We start from the raw sequence: 15,423 nt of genomic DNA on the forward strand, positions 1-15,423 counted from the left end.
CAGGCTGCGTGCCCACAGGACCTCCCCGGGACAGAGGGTCCGTGGCAGGCAGGCAGCACACAGCCTGTGGTCTCTGTGGGGAGCAACTCGGATTGGACTGAGTTACTGGAATTAAGACTTATTCTATGCATCTGCTCTCCCACAATATGGCGCTGGGAGAGGAGAAAACAGCTTCTATGCAGCTGCCTCTTGCCAACTTGAGTGATGACCTCCAGGAGCTGATCCTGCTCCTGATTGGAGGAGAGCAGCGTACTTGGCGTGTGGGCAGCCGAGTTGGGATTGGCGGAAGAGGACTATAAAGGAGGAGAGAGACAACATGCACCAGGAACATCTAAGGGGAACACCTGTGCAGCCCCCGAGAGAGCCGGCCGGCCGGCCGGCGGTGTGCCGCTCCCCCGCGGAAGTGGGGAATGTGGCAGGGGGAACCGCCCTTCCACGGAGGTGGAAGGGACGGTAGCCAACCCGGGAAGAACCAGCAGCAAACCCGGGGAGGGCCGAGCAGACGAAAGAACAGCGCAGGGTCCTGTGTCGTTCCTCCATGAAGAGGGGGAGCGACAGTCTCGAACTGGCTGCCGGGCTGGAGGGTGCGGGTCGCGCTGAAGCGCCCCACCCTCCCGTGAGGGAACGGGCGCTGAGGACGGAAATCCCTCTGTGCCACGAAGGGTGTCGGGGTGTGCGACTGTGTGCCCCTTGTGTAGGCGTGTGTGTGTGTGTGTGTGTGTGTGTGTGAGTGCCCACGCGAGCGTGCGGCGGGGGTGATTCCGTGCGCTGCCGCCCTCCTTCCCGACCTGCTGCCCCACTTGGGCCCCCGTGACCGAGCGGGGACAAGGGTCCCCAGGCCCTCAGCTGTCCTCGCGGCGTGGGAGTGTGTGGAGGCGCGGCGGCCGTGCCGGGGGAGGGCGGGCGACCTGTGCGTCAGCGGTGGGGGGGCTGCTGGCGGCCGGGTAGGAGGGAAGGCCCGGGCCGCGGTGGTGTGGGGCGCCGAACCCCCTGGTGCCGGGACCCGCGAGCCGCGGGGCGCAGCCCTGGGCAGGCGTGGAGGCTGCCGGGCACGGCTGGCGTGTGGCTGGGCGATGGCGGCAGGCAGGGGATCCGGCCTAGAAAGAGAGAGTAGGAGTTCCCTGTGGCCAGCGGCAGCCGGAGGAGGTTGGCTCCCCTTGGCTTGGCGGCAGCGTGCCGACTGGGCGCCCGGTGCTGCAGGTCCTGGGCTGGGCAGGCGGAGGGCTGGAGTTCGGGCACTGGTGCAGGGCTAGGCGGAGGGCGGCTGAGGAGGAGGGGGGGGGAGGAGGAGAAGAGAAGAGAAGAGAAAAGAGGGAGGAGGCGGAGGAGAAGCGGCAGTGGGAGCGGGAGCGGGAGTGGGAATGGGAATGGGAATGGGAGTGAGAGCGGGGAGCGGGCAGGAAGAGGAGGCGGCGGCGGCGGCGGCGGCGGCGGCGGCTGTGCGGGCGCGCACTCAAGAGGGGCCTGGAGGCGGCCTCTGGCGTCTACGGCCATACCACCCTGAACGCGCCCGATCTCGTCTGATCTCGGAAGCTAAGCAGGGTCGGGCCTGGTTAGTACTTGGATGGGAGACCGCCTGGGAATACCGGGGGCTGTAGGCTTTTGCCCCGCGGCACCCTCCCCTTTTGCTCGCCTTTGGCTGGCTGCCTAGCCACGCCCCCATCCGCCAGCCCGCACGCCGGGACCCCTGCGACCCCCAACGCAGCTCCAGCAGGGGGCAGAAGCCCGACCCCTCCACCTGGCAGCCCCAGCCCGCCCGCGCCTCGGGCCTGGGCCTGGGCCTGGGCCTGGGCACGGGCACGGGCACGGGCACGGGCACGGGCACGGGCACGGGCGGGCCGGCCAGCTGTCCCCGGCTGCCGCAGCCCCACCGCCAACCCCGGGGCCCACCCCGGGACACAGGCCACGCCCCGCGCCATCCAGCGCGCCCCCTCCAACCCCAAACCAGCGACTCACCGCCCGCCAGGGCGCTCCCCTGCCGGCCGCCCCAACCCCGCAGCCCGCCGCACCAGCAGCTCCCGGCACCTGCACTCCCACCGCCCCTCCCGGGCTCCTGTCTCCCAGGGAGCCCAATGACTGTGACCACGACCACGACCACGACCACCGCCCGAAGACGACGCCAGGGCGCGGTTGCCCACCACTCAGGGCCCGGTGCCTCGCGCAGCCCAACCCGCGGGCCCTCTGCGCCACCTGGCCGTGCGGCGGCCACGCGCCACAGCCGCGGAAGCCCTCCAGAGCGCAAAGGAGGGACCCCACACCAAGCCTCGCAGGCAATACAGGCACCCTCTCCCTCTGTCTCTGACTTACACCAACACCTACACGTCTCTCTCTCTTTCTCTCTCTCTCTCTGTCTCTCTCTCCTCTCTCTGTCCCCCTCTCCCCCATCAGCCCTGACTCACACAGCATCCAAACGGGGCACCCTTTTGGCAGGCCAGGCAGAGACCCGCGGCCACAGGCTGCGTGCCCACAGGACCTCCCCGGGACAGAGGGTCCGTGGCAGGCAGGCAGCACACAGCCTGTGGTCTCTGTGGGGAGCAACTCGGATTGGACTGAGTTACTGGAATTAAGACTTATTCTATGCATCTGCTCTCCCACAATATGGCGCTGGGAGAGGAGAAAACAGCTTCTATGCAGCTGCCTCTTGCCAACTTGAGTGATGACCTCCAGGAGCTGATCCTGCTCCTGATTGGAGGAGAGCAGCGTACTTGGCGTGTGGGCAGCCGAGTTGGGATTGGCGGAAGAGGACTATAAAGGAGGAGAGAGACAACATGCACCAGGAACATCTAAGGGGAACACCTGTGCAGCCCCCGAGAGAGCCGGCCGGCCGGCCGGCGGTGTGCCGCTCCCCCGCGGAAGTGGGGAATGTGGCAGGGGGAACCGCCCTTCCACGGAGGTGGAAGGGACGGTAGCCAACCCGGGAAGAACCAGCAGCAAACCCGGGGAGGGCCGAGCAGACGAAAGAACAGCGCAGGGTCCTGTGTCGTTCCTCCATGAAGAGGGGGAGCGACAGTCTCGAACTGGCTGCCGGGCTGGAGGGTGCGGGTCGCGCTGAAGCGCCCCACCCTCCCGTGAGGGAACGGGCGCTGAGGACGGAAATCCCTCTGTGCCACGAAGGGTGTCGGGGTGTGCGACTGTGTGCCCCTTGTGTAGGCGTGTGTGTGTGTGTGTGTGTGTGTGAGTGCCCACGCGAGCGTGCGGCGGGGGTGATTCCGTGCGCTGCCGCCCTCCTTCCCGACCTGCTGCCCCACTTGGGCCCCCGTGACCGAGCGGGGACAAGGGTCCCCAGGCCCTCAGCTGTCCTCGCGGCGTGGGAGTGTGTGGAGGCGCGGCGGCCGTGCCGGGGGAGGGCGGGCGACCTGTGCGTCAGCGGTGGGGGGGCTGCTGGCGGCCGGGTAGGAGGGAAGGCCCGGGCCGCGGTGGTGTGGGGCGCCGAACCCCCTGGTGCCGGGACCCGCGAGCCGCGGGGCGCAGCCCTGGGCAGGCGTGGAGGCTGCCGGGCACGGCTGGCGTGTGGCTGGGCGATGGCGGCAGGCAGGGGATCCGGCCTAGAAAGAGAGAGTAGGAGTTCCCTGTGGCCAGCGGCAGCCGGAGGAGGTTGGCTCCCCTTGGCTTGGCGGCAGCGTGCCGACTGGGCGCCCGGTGCTGCAGGTCCTGGGCTGGGCAGGCGGAGGGCTGGAGTTCGGGCACTGGTGCAGGGCTAGGCGGAGGGCGGCTGAGGAGGAGGGGGGGGAGGAGGAGAAGAGAAGAGAAGAGAAAAGAGGGAGGAGGCGGAGGAGAAGCGGCAGCGGGAGCGGGAGCGGGAGTGGGAATGGGAATGGGAATGGGAGTGAGAGCGGGGAGCGGGCAGGAAGAGGAGGCGGCGGCGGCGGCGGCGGCGGCGGCGGCTGTGCGGGCGCGCACTCAAGAGGGGCCTGGAGGCGGCCTCTGGCGTCTACGGCCATACCACCCTGAACGCGCCCGATCTCGTCTGATCTCGGAAGCTAAGCAGGGTCGGGCCTGGTTAGTACTTGGATGGGAGACCGCCTGGGAATACCGGGTGCTGTAGGCTTTTGCCCCGCGGCACCCTCCCCTTTTGCTCGCCTTTGGCTGGCTGCCTAGCCACGCCCCCATCCGCCAGCCCGCACGCCGGGACCCCTGCGACCCCCAACGCAGCTCCAGCAGGGGGCAGAAGCCCGACCCCTCCACCTGGCAGCCCCAGCCCGCCCGCGCCTCGGGCCTGGGCCTGGGCCTGGGCCTGGGCACGGGCACGGGCACGGGCACGGGCACGGGCACGGGCACGGGCGGGCCGGCCAGCTGTCCCCGGCTGCCGCAGCCCCACCGCCAACCCCGGGGCCCACCCCGGGACACAGGCCACGCCCCGCGCCATCCAGCGCGCCCCCTCCAACCCCAAACCAGCGACTCACCGCCCGCCAGGGCGCTCCCCTGCCGGCCGCCCCAACCCCGCAGCCCGCCGCACCAGCAGCTCCCGGCACCTGCACTCCCACCGCCCCTCCCGGGCTCCTGTCTCCCAGGGAGCCCAATGACTGTGACCACGACCACGACCACGACCACCGCCCGAAGACGACGCCAGGGCGCGGTTGCCCACCACTCAGGGCCCGGTGCCTCGCGCAGCCCAACCCGCGGGCCCTCTGCGCCACCTGGCCGTGCGGCGGCCACGCGCCACAGCCGCGGAAGCCCTCCAGAGCGCAAAGGAGGGACCCCACACCAAGCCTCGCAGGCAATACAGGCACCCTCTCCCTCTGTCTCTGACTTACACCAACACCTACACGTCTCTCTCTCTTTCTCTCTCTCTCTCTGTCTCTCTCTCCTCTCTCTGTCCCCCTCTCCCCCATCAGCCCTGACTCACACAGCATCCAAACGGGGCACCCTTTTGGCAGGCCAGGCAGAGACCCGCGGCCACAGGCTGCGTGCCCACAGGACCTCCCCGGGACAGAGGGTCCGTGGCAGGCAGGCAGCACACAGCCTGTGGTCTCTGTGGGGAGCAACTCGGATTGGACTGAGTTACTGGAATTAAGACTTATTCTATGCATCTGCTCTCCCACAATATGGCGCTGGGAGAGGAGAAAACAGCTTCTATGCAGCTGCCTCTTGCCAACTTGAGTGATGACCTCCAGGAGCTGATCCTGCTCCTGATTGGAGGAGAGCAGCGTACTTGGCGTGTGGGCAGCCGAGTTGGGATTGGCGGAAGAGGACTATAAAGGAGGAGAGAGACAACATGCACCAGGAACATCTAAGGGGAACACCTGTGCAGCCCCCGAGAGAGCCGGCCGGCCGGCCGGCGGTGTGCCGCTCCCCCGCGGAAGTGGGGAATGTGGCAGGGGGAACCGCCCTTCCACGGAGGTGGAAGGGACGGTAGCCAACCCGGGAAGAACCAGCAGCAAACCCGGGGAGGGCCGAGCAGACGAAAGAACAGCGCAGGGTCCTGTGTCGTTCCTCCATGAAGAGGGGGAGCGACAGTCTCGAACTGGCTGCCGGGCTGGAGGGTGCGGGTCGCGCTGAAGCGCCCCACCCTCCCGTGAGGGAACGGGCGCTGAGGACGGAAATCCCTCTGTGCCACGAAGGGTGTCGGGGTGTGCGACTGTGTGCCCCTTGTGTAGGCGTGTGTGTGTGTGTGTGTGTGTGTGAGTGCCCACGCGAGCGTGCGGCGGGGGTGATTCCGTGCGCTGCCGCCCTCCTTCCCGACCTGCTGCCCCACTTGGGCCCCCGTGACCGAGCGGGGACAAGGGTCCCCAGGCCCTCAGCTGTCCTCGCGGCGTGGGAGTGTGTGGAGGCGCGGCGGCCGTGCCGGGGGAGGGCGGGCGACCTGTGCGTCAGCGGTGGGGGGGCTGCTGGCGGCCGGGTAGGAGGGAAGGCCCGGGCCGCGGTGGTGTGGGGCGCCGAACCCCCTGGTGCCGGGACCCGCGAGCCGCGGGGCGCAGCCCTGGGCAGGCGTGGAGGCTGCCGGGCACGGCTGGCGTGTGGCTGGGCGATGGCGGCAGGCAGGGGATCCGGCCTAGAAAGAGAGAGTAGGAGTTCCCTGTGGCCAGCGGCAGCCGGAGGAGGTTGGCTCCCCTTGGCTTGGCGGCAGCGTGCCGACTGGGCGCCCGGTGCTGCAGGTCCTGGGCTGGGCAGGCGGAGGGCTGGAGTTCGGGCACTGGTGCAGGGCTAGGCGGAGGGCGGCTGAGGAGGAGGGGGGGGAGGAGGAGAAGAGAAGAGAAGAGAAAAGAGGGAGGAGGCGGAGGAGAAGCGGCAGCGGGAGCGGGAGCGGGAGTGGGAATGGGAATGGGAATGGGAGTGAGAGCGGGGAGCGGGCAGGAAGAGGAGGCGGCGGCGGCGGCGGCGGCGGCGGCTGTGCGGGCGCGCACTCAAGAGGGGCCTGGAGGCGGCCTCTGGCGTCTACGGCCATACCACCCTGAACGCGCCCGATCTCGTCTGATCTCGGAAGCTAAGCAGGGTCGGGCCTGGTTAGTACTTGGATGGGAGACCGCCTGGGAATACCGGGGGCTGTAGGCTTTTGCCCCGCGGCACCCTCCCCTTTTGCTCGCCTTTGGCTGGCTGCCTAGCCACGCCCCCATCCGCCAGCCCGCACGCCGGGACCCCTGCGACCCCCAACGCAGCTCCAGCAGGGGGCAGAAGCCCGACCCCTCCACCTGGCAGCCCCAGCCCGCCCGCGCCTCGGGCCTGGGCCTGGGCCTGGGCCTGGGCCTGGGCCTGGGCCTGGGCACGGGCACGGGCACGGGCGGGCCGGCCAGCTGTCCCCGGCTGCCGCAGCCCCACTGCCAACCCCGGGGCCCACCCCGGGACACAGGCCACGCCCCGCGCCATCCCAGCGCGCCCCCTCCAACCCCAAACCAGCGACTCACCGCCCGCCAGGGCGCTCCCCTGCCGGCCGCCCCAACCCCGCAGCCCGCCGCACCAGCAGCTCCCGGCACCTGCACTCCCACCGCCCCTCCCGGGCTCCTGTCTCCCAGGGAGCCCAATGACTGTGACCACGACCACGACCACCGCCCGAAGACGACGCCAGGGCGCAGTTGCCCACCACTCAGGGCCCGGTGCCTCGCGCAGCCCAACCCGCGGGCCCTCTGCGCCACCTGGCCGTGCGGCGGCCACGCGCCACAGCCGCGGAAGCCCTCCAGAGCGCAAAGGAGGGACCCCACACCAAGCCTCGCAGGCAATACAGGCACCCTCTCCCTCTGTCTCTGACTTACACCAACACCTACACGTCTCTCTCTCTTTCTCTCTCTCTCTCTGTCTCTCTCTCCTCTCTCTGTCCCCCTCTCCCCCATCAGCCCTGACTCACACAGCATCCAAACGGGGCACCCTTTTGGCAGGCCAGGCAGAGACCCGCGGCCACAGGCTGCGTGCCCACAGGACCTCCCCGGGACAGAGGGTCCGTGGCAGGCAGGCAGCACACAGCCTGTGGTCTCTGTGGGGAGCAACTCGGATTGGACTGAGTTACTGGAATTAAGACTTATTCTATGCATCTGCTCTCCCACAATATGGCGCTGGGAGAGGAGCAAACAGCTTCTATGCAGCTGCCTCTTGCCAACTTGAGTGATGACCTCCAGGAGCTGATCCTGCTCCTGATTGAAGGAGAGCAGCGTACTCGGCGTGTGGGCAGCCGAGTTGGGATTGGCGGAAGAGGACTATAAAGGAGGAGAGAGACAACATGCACCAGGAACATCTAAGGGGAACACCTGTGCAGCCCCCGAGAGAGCCGGCCGGCCGGCGGTGTGCCGCTCCCCCGCGGAAGTGGGGAATGTGGCAGGGGGAACCGCCCTTCCACGGAGGTGGAAGGGACGGTAGCCAACCCGGGAAGAACCAGCAGCAAACCCGGGGAGGGCCGAGCAGACGAAAGAACAGCGCAGGGTCCTGTGTCGTTCCTCCATGAAGAGGGGGAGCGACAGTCTCGAACTGGCTGCCGGGCTGGAGGGTGCGGGTCGCGCTGAAGCGCCCCACCCTCCCGTGAGGGAACGGGCGCTGAGGACGGAAATCCCTCTGTGCCACGAAGGGTGTCGGGGTGTGCGACTGTGTGCCCCTTGTGTAGGCGTGTGTGTGTGTGTGTGTGTGTGTGTGAGTGCCCACGCGAGCGTGCGGCGGGGGTGATTCCGTGCGCTGCCGCCCTCCTTCCCGACCTGCTGCCCCACTTGGGCCCCCGTGACCGAGCGGGGACAAGGGTCCCCAGGCCCTCAGCTGTCCTCGCGGCGTGGGAGTGTGTGGAGGCGCGGCGGCCGTGCCGGGGGAGGGCGGGCGACCTGTGCGTCAGCGGTGGGGGGGCTGCTGGCGGCCGGGTAGGAGGGAAGGCCCGGGCCGCGGTGGTGTGGGGCGCCGAACCCCCTGGTGCCGGGACCCGCGAGCCGCGGGGCGCAGCCCTGGGCAGGCGTGGAGGCTGCCGGGCACGGCTGGCGTGTGGCTGGGCGATGGCGGCAGGCAGGGGATCCGGCCTAGAAAGAGAGAGTAGGAGTTCCCTGTGGCCAGCGGCAGCCGGAGGAGGTTGGCTCCCCTTGGCTTGGCGGCAGCGTGCCGACTGGGCGCCCGGTGCTGCAGGTCCTGGGCTGGGCAGGCGGAGGGCTGGAGTTCGGGCACTGGTGCAGGGCTAGGCGGAGGGCGGCTGAGGAGGGGGGGGAGGAGGAGAAGAGAAGAGAAGAGAAAAGAGGGAGGAGGCGGAGGAGAAGCGGCAGCGGGAGCGGGAGCGGGAGTGGGAATGGGAATGGGAATGGGAGTGAGAGCGGGGAGCGGGCAGGAGGAGGAGGAGGAGGCGGCGGCGGCGGCTGTGCGGGCGCGCACTCAAGAGGGGCCTGGAGGCAGCCTCTGGCGTCTACGGCCATACCACCCTGAACGCGCCCGATCTCGTCTGATCTCGGAAGCTAAGCAGGGTCGGGCCTGGTTAGTACTTGGATGGGAGACCGCCTGGGAATACCGGGGGCTGTAGGCTTTTGCCCCGCGGCACCCTCCCCTTTTGCTCGCCTTTGGCTGGCTGCCTAGCCACGCCCCCATCCGCCAGCCCGCACGCCGGGACCCCTGCGACCCCCAACGCAGCTCCAGCAGGGGGCAGAAGCCCGACCCCTCCACCTGGCAGCCCCAGCCCGCCCGCGCCTCGGGCCTGGGCCTGGGCCTGGGCCTGGGCCTGGGCCTGGGCCTGGGCACGGGCACGGGCACGGGCACGGGCGGGCCGGCCAGCTGTCCCCGGCTGCCGCAGCCCCACCGCCAACCCCGGGGCCCACCCCGGGACACAGGCCACGCCCCGCGCCATCCCAGCGCGCCCCCTCCAACCCCAAACCAGCGACTCACCGCCCGCCAGGGCGCTCCCCTGCCGGCCGCCCCAACCCCGCAGCCCGCCGCACCAGCAGCTCCCGGCACCTGCACTCCCACCGCCCCTCCCGGGCTCCTGTCTCCCAGGGAGCCCAATGACTGTGACCACGACCACGACCACGACCACCGCCCGAAGACGACGCCAGGGCGCGGTTGCCCACCACTCAGGGCCCGGTGCCTCGCGCAGCCCAACCCGCGGGCCCTCTGCGCCACCTGGCCGTGCGGCGGCCACGCGCCACAGCCGCGGAAGCCCTCCAGAGCGCAAAGGAGGGACCCCACACCAAGCCTCGCAGGCAATACAGGCACCCTCTCCCTCTGTCTCTGACTTACACCAACACCTACACGTCTCTCTCTCTTTCTCTCTCTCTCTCTGTCTCTCTCTCCTCTCTCTGTCCCCCTCTCCCCCATCAGCCCTGACTCACACAGCATCCAAACGGGGCACCCTTTTGGCAGGCCAGGCAGAGACCCGCGGCCACAGGCTGCGTGCCCACAGGACCTCCCCGGGACAGAGGGTCCGTGGCAGGCAGGCAGCACACAGCCTGTGGTCTCTGTGGGGAGCAACTCGGATTGGACTGAGTTACTGGAATTAAGACTTATTCTATGCATCTGCTCTCCCACAATATGGCGCTGGGAGAGGAGAAAACAGCTTCTATGCAGCTGCCTCTTGCCAACTTGAGTGATGACCTCCAGGAGCTGATCCTGCTCCTGATTGGAGGAGAGTAGCGTACTTGGCGTGTGGGCAGCCGAGTTGGGATTGGCGGAAGAGGACTATAAAGGAGGAGAGAGACAACATGCACCAGGAACATCTAAGGGGAACACCTGTGCAGCCCCCGAGAGAGCCGGCCGGCCGGCGGTGTGCCGCTCCCCCGCGGAAGTGGGGAATGTGGCAGGGGGAACCGCCCTTCCACGGAGGTGGAAGGGATGGTAGCCAACCCGGGAAGAACCAGCAGCAAACCCGGGGAGGGCCGAGCAGACGAAAGAACAGCGCAGGGTCCTGTGTCGTTCCTCCATGAAGAGGGGGAGCGACAGTCTCGAACTGGCTGCCGGGCTGGAGGGTGCGGGTCGCGCTGAAGCGCCCCACCCTCCCGTGAGGGAACGGGCGCTGAGGACGGAAATCCCTCTGTGCCACGAAGGGTGTCGGGGTGTGCGACTGTGTGCCCCTTGTGTAGGCGTGTGTGTGTGTGTGTGTGTGTGTGTGTGAGTGCCCACGCGAGCGTGCGGCGGGGGTGATTCCGTGCGCTGCCGCCCTCCTTCCCGACCTGCTGCCCCACTTGGGCCCCCGTGACCGAGCGGGGACAAGGGTCCCCAGGCCCTCAGCTGTCCTCGCGGCGTGGGAGTGTGTGGAGGCGCGGCGGCCGTGCCGGGGGAGGGCGGGCGACCTGTGCGTCAGCGGTGGGGGGGCTGCTGGCGGCCGGGTAGGAGGGAAGGCCCGGGCCGCGGTGGTGTGGGGCGCCGAACCCCCTGGTGCCGGGACCCGCGAGCCGCGGGGCGCAGCCCTGGGCAGGCGTGGAGGCTGCCGGGCACGGCTGGCGTGTGGCTGGGCGATGGCGGCAGGCAGGGGATCCGGCCTAGAAAGAGAGAGTAGGAGTTCCCTGTGGCCAGCGGCAGCCGGAGGAGGTTGGCTCCCCTTGGCTTGGCGGCAGCGTGCCGACTGGGCGCCCGGTGCTGCACTGCAGGTCCTGGGCTGGGCAGGCGGAGGGCTGGAGTTCGGGCACTGGTGCAGGGCTAGGCGGAGGGCGGCTGAGGAGGGGGGGGGAGGAGGAGAAGAGAAGAGAAGAGAAAAGAGGGAGGAGGCGGAGGAGAAGCGGCAGCGGGAGCGGGAGCGGGAGTGGGAATGGGAATGGGAGTGAGAGCGGGGAGCGGGCAGGAGGAGGAGGAGGAGGCGGCGGCGGCGGCGGCGGCTGTGCGGGCGCGCACTCAAGAGGGGCCTGGAGGCGGCCTCTGGCGTCTACGGCCATACCACCCTGAACGCGCCCGATCTCGTCTGATCTCGGAAGCTAAGCAGGGTCGGGCCTGGTTAGTACTTGGATGGGAGACCGCCTGGGAATACCGGGGGCTGTAGGCTTTTGCCCCGCGGCACCCTCCCCTTTTGCTCGCCTTTGGCTGGCTGCCTAGCCACGCCCCCATCCGCCAGCCCGCACGCCGGGACCCCTGCGACCCCCAACGCAGCTCCAGCAGGGGGCAGAAGCCCGACCCCTCCACCTGGCAGCCCCAGCCCGCCCGCGCCTCGGGCCTGGGCCTGGGCCTGGGCCTGGGCACGGGCACGGGCACGGGCACGGGCACGGGCGGGCCGGCCAGCTGTCCCCGGCTGCCGCAGCCCCACCGCCAACCCCGGGGCCCACCCCGGGACACAGGCCACGCCCCGCGCCATCCAGCGCGCCCCCTCCAACCCCAAACCAGCGACTCACCGCCCGCCAGGGCGCTCCCCTGCCGGCCGCCCCAACCCCGCAGCCCGCCGCACCAGCAGCTCCCGGCACCTGCACTCCCACCGCCCCTCCCGGGCTCCTGTCTCCCAGGGAGCCCAATGACTGTGACCACGACCACGACCACGACCACCGCCCGAAGACGACGCCAGGGCGCGGTTGCCCACCACTCAGGGCCCGGTGCCTCGCGCAGCCCAACCCGCGGGCCCTCTGCGCCACCTGGCCGTGCGGCGGCCACGCGCCACAGCCGCGGAAGCCCTCCAGAGCGCAAAGGAGGGACCCCACACCAAGCCTCGCAGGCAATACAGGCACCCTCTCCCTCTGTCTCTGACTTACACCAACACCTACACGTCTCTCTCTCTTTCTCTCTCTCTCTCTGTCTCTCTCTCCTCTCTCTGTCCCCCTCTCCCCCATCAGCCCTGACTCACACAGCATCCAAACGGGGCACCCTTTTGGCAGGCCTGGCAGAGACCCGCGGCCACAGGCTGCGTGCCCACAGGACCTCCCCGGGACAGAGGGTCCGTGGCAGGCAGGCAGCACACAGCCTGTGGTCTCGAACTGGCTGCCGGGCTGGAGGGTGCGGGTCGCGCTGAAGCGCCCCACCCTCCCGTGAGGGAACGGGCGCTGAGGACGGAAATCCCTCTGTGCCACGAAGGGTGTCGGGGTGTGCGACTGTGTGCCCCTTGTGTAGGCGTGTGTGTGTGTGTGTGTGTGTGTGAGTGCCCACGCGAGCGTGCGGCGGGGGTTATTCCGTACGCTGCCGCCCTCCTTCCCGACCTGCTGCCCCACTTGGGCCCCCGTGACCGAGCGGGGACAAGGGTCCCCAGGCCCTCAGCTGTCCTCGCGGCGTGGGAGTGTGTGGAGGCGCGGCGGCCGTGCCGGGGGAGGGCGGGCGACCTGTGCGTCAGCGGTGGGGGGGCTGCTGGCGGCCGGGTAGGAGGGAAGGCCCGGGCCGCGGTGGTGTGGGGCGCCGAACCCCCTGGTGCCGGGACCCGCGAGCCGCGGGGCGCAGCCCTGGGCAGGCGTGGAGGCTGCCGGGCACGGCTGGCGTGTGGCTGGGCGATGGCGGCAGGCAGGGGATCCGGCCTAGAAAGAGAGAGTAGGAGTTCCCTGTGGCCAGCGGCAGCCGGAGGAGGTTGGCTCCCCTTGGCTTGGCGGCAGCGTGCCGACTGGGCGCCCGGTGCTGCACTGCAGGTCCTGGGCTGGGCAGGCGGAGGGCTGGAGTTCGGGCACTGGTGCAGGGCTAGGCGGAGGGCGGCTGAGGAGGAGGGGGGGGGAGGAGGAGAAGAGAAGAGAAGAGAAAAGAGGGAGGAGGCGGAGGAGAAGCGGCAGCGGGAGCGGGAGCGGGAGTGGGAATGGGAGTGGGAATGGGAGTGAGAGCGGGGAGCGGGCAGGAAGAGGAGGCGGCGGCGGCGGCGGCGGCGGCGGCGGCGGCGGCGGCGGCGGCGGCGGCTGTGCGGGCGCGCACTCAAGAGGGGCCTGGAGGCGGCCTCTGGCGTCTACGGCCATACCACCCTGAACGCGCCCGATCTCGTCTGATCTCGGAAGCTAAGCAGGGTCGGGCCTGGTTAGTACTTGGATGGGAGACCGCCTGGGAATACCGGGGGCTGTAGGCTTTTGCCCCGCGGCACCCTCCCCTTTTGCTCGCCTTTGGCTGGCTGCCTAGCCACGCCCCCATCCGCCAGCCCGCACGCCGGGACCCCTGCGACCCCCAACGCAGCTCCAGCAGGGGGCAGAAGCCCGACCCCTCCACCTGGCAGCCCCAGCCCGCCCGCGCCTCGGGCCTGGGCCTGGGCCTGGGCCTGGGCACGGGCACGGGCACGGGCACGGGCACGGGCGGGCCGGCCAGCTGTCCCCGGCTGCCGCAGCCCCACCGCCAACCCCGGGGCCCACCCCGGGACACAGGCCACGCCCCGCGCCATCCAGCGCGCCCCCTCCAACCCCAAACCAGCGACTCACCGCCCGCCAGGGCGCTCCCCTGCCGGCCGCCCCAACCCCGCAGCCCGCCGCACCAGCAGCTCCCGGCACCTGCACTCCCACCGCCCCTCCCGGGCTCCTGTCTCCCAGGGAGCCCAATGACTGTGACCACGACCACGACCACGACCACCGCCCGAAGACGACGCCAGGGCGCGGTTGCCCACCACTCAGGGCCCGGTGCCTCGCGCAGCCCAACCCGCGGGCCCTCTGCGCCACCTGGCCGTGCGGCGGCCACGCGCCACAGCCGCGGAAGCCCTCCAGAGCGCAAAGGAGGGACCCCACACCAAGCCTCGCAGGCAATACAGGCACCCTCTCCCTCTGTCTCTGACTTACACCAACACCTACACGTCTCTCTCTCTTTCTCTCTCTCTCTCTGTCTCTCTCTCCTCTCTCTGTCCCCCTCTCCCCCATCAGCCCTGACTCACACAGCATCCAAACGGGGCACCCTTTTGGCAGGCCAGGCAGAGACCCGCGGCCACAGGCTGCGTGCCCACAGGACCTCCCCGGGACAGAGGGTCCGTGGCAGGCAGGCAGCACACAGCCTGTGGTCTCTGTGGGGAGCAACTCGGATTGGACTGAGTTACTGGAATTAAGACTTATTCTATGCATCTGCTCTCCCACAATATGGCGCTGGGAGAGGAGCAAACAGCTTCTATGCAGCTGCCTCTTGCCAACTTGAGTGATGACCTCCAGGAGCTGATCCTGCTCCTGATTGGAGGAGAGCAGCGTACTTGGCGTGTGGGCAGCCGAGTTGGGATTGGCGGAAGAGGACTATAAAGGAGGAGAGAGACAACATGCACCAGGAACATCTAAGGGGAACACCTGTGCAGCCCCCGAGAGAGCCGGCCGGCCGGCCGGCGGTGTGCCGCTCCCCCGCGGAAGTGGGGAATGTGGCAGGGGGAACCGCCCTTCCACGGAGGTGGAAGGGACGGTAGCCAACCCGGGAAGAACCAGCAGCAAACCCGGGGAGGGCCGAGCAGACGAAAGAACAGCGCAGGGTCCTGTGTCGTTCCTCCATGAAGAGGGGGAGCGACAGTCTCGAACTGGCTGCCGGGCTGGAGGGTGCGGGTCGCGCTGAAGCGCCCCACCCTCCCGTGAGGGAACGGGCGCTGAGGACGGAAATCCCTCTGTGCCACGAAGGGTGTCGGGGTGTGCGACTGTGTGCCCCTTGTGTAGGCGTGTGTGTGTGTGTGTGTGTGTGTGTGAGTGCCCACGCGAGCGAGCGGCGGGGGTGATTCCGTGTGCTGCCGCCCTCCTTCCCGACCTGCTGCCCCACTTGGGCCCCCGTGACCGAGCGGGGACAAGGGTCCCCAGGCCCTCAGCTGTCCTCGCGGCGTGGGAGTGTGTGGAGGCGCGGCGGCCGTGCCGGGGGAGGGCGGGCGACCTGTGCGTCAGCGGTGGGGGGGCTGCTGGCGGCCGGGTAGGAGGGAAGGCCCGGGCCGCGGTGGTGTGGGGCGCCGAACCCCCTGGTGCCGGGACCCGCGAGCCGCGGGGCGCAGCCCTGGGCAGGCGTGGAGGCTGCCGGGCACGGCTGGCGTGTGGCTGGGCGATGGCGGCAGGCAGGGGATCCGGCCTAGAAAGAGAGAGTAGGAGTTCCCTGTGGCCAGCGGCAGCCGGAGGAGGTTGGCTCCCCTTGGCTTGGCGGCAGCGTGCCGACTGGGCGCCCGGTGCTGCACTGCAGGTCCTGGGCTGGGCAGGCGGAGGGCTGGAGTTCGGGCACTGGTGCAGGGCT

The 15,423-nt window shown here is 69.8% G+C and overlaps 6 non-coding genes across 6 annotated transcripts; all 6 read left to right on the forward strand.

The window, feature by feature from the left end:
- The first annotated feature begins 1,482 nt into the window (after positions 1-1,482).
- On the forward strand, positions 1,483-1,601 carry LOC149123862 (5S ribosomal RNA). Its single transcript, XR_016215543.1, has one exon. It is a non-coding gene; the product is annotated as a 5S ribosomal RNA (ribosomal RNA).
- Positions 1,602-3,929: 2,328 nt separating this feature from the next.
- On the forward strand, positions 3,930-4,048 carry LOC149123863 (5S ribosomal RNA). The gene has a single exon (XR_016215635.1). It is a non-coding gene; the product is annotated as a 5S ribosomal RNA (ribosomal RNA).
- Positions 4,049-6,373: 2,325 nt separating this feature from the next.
- LOC149123864 (5S ribosomal RNA) lies at positions 6,374-6,492 on the forward strand. Its single transcript, XR_016215544.1, has one exon. It is a non-coding gene; the product is annotated as a 5S ribosomal RNA (ribosomal RNA).
- A 2,303-nt stretch (positions 6,493-8,795) lies between these two features.
- Positions 8,796-8,914, forward strand: LOC149123865 (5S ribosomal RNA). The gene has a single exon (XR_016215545.1). It is a non-coding gene; the product is annotated as a 5S ribosomal RNA (ribosomal RNA).
- A 2,323-nt stretch (positions 8,915-11,237) lies between these two features.
- Positions 11,238-11,356, forward strand: LOC149123866 (5S ribosomal RNA). The gene has a single exon (XR_016215546.1). It is a non-coding gene; the product is annotated as a 5S ribosomal RNA (ribosomal RNA).
- Positions 11,357-13,211: 1,855 nt separating this feature from the next.
- LOC149123867 (5S ribosomal RNA) lies at positions 13,212-13,330 on the forward strand. The gene has a single exon (XR_016215547.1). It is a non-coding gene; the product is annotated as a 5S ribosomal RNA (ribosomal RNA).
- The last annotated feature ends 2,093 nt before the right edge of the window (positions 13,331-15,423 follow it).

This window comes from Oryctolagus cuniculus, chromosome 10 (assembly GCF_051225735.1).
Source record: "Oryctolagus cuniculus isolate XC-2025 breed Fujian yellow rabbit chromosome 10, ASM5122573v1, whole genome shotgun sequence".
Lineage (NCBI taxonomy): Eukaryota > Metazoa > Chordata > Mammalia > Lagomorpha > Leporidae > Oryctolagus > Oryctolagus cuniculus.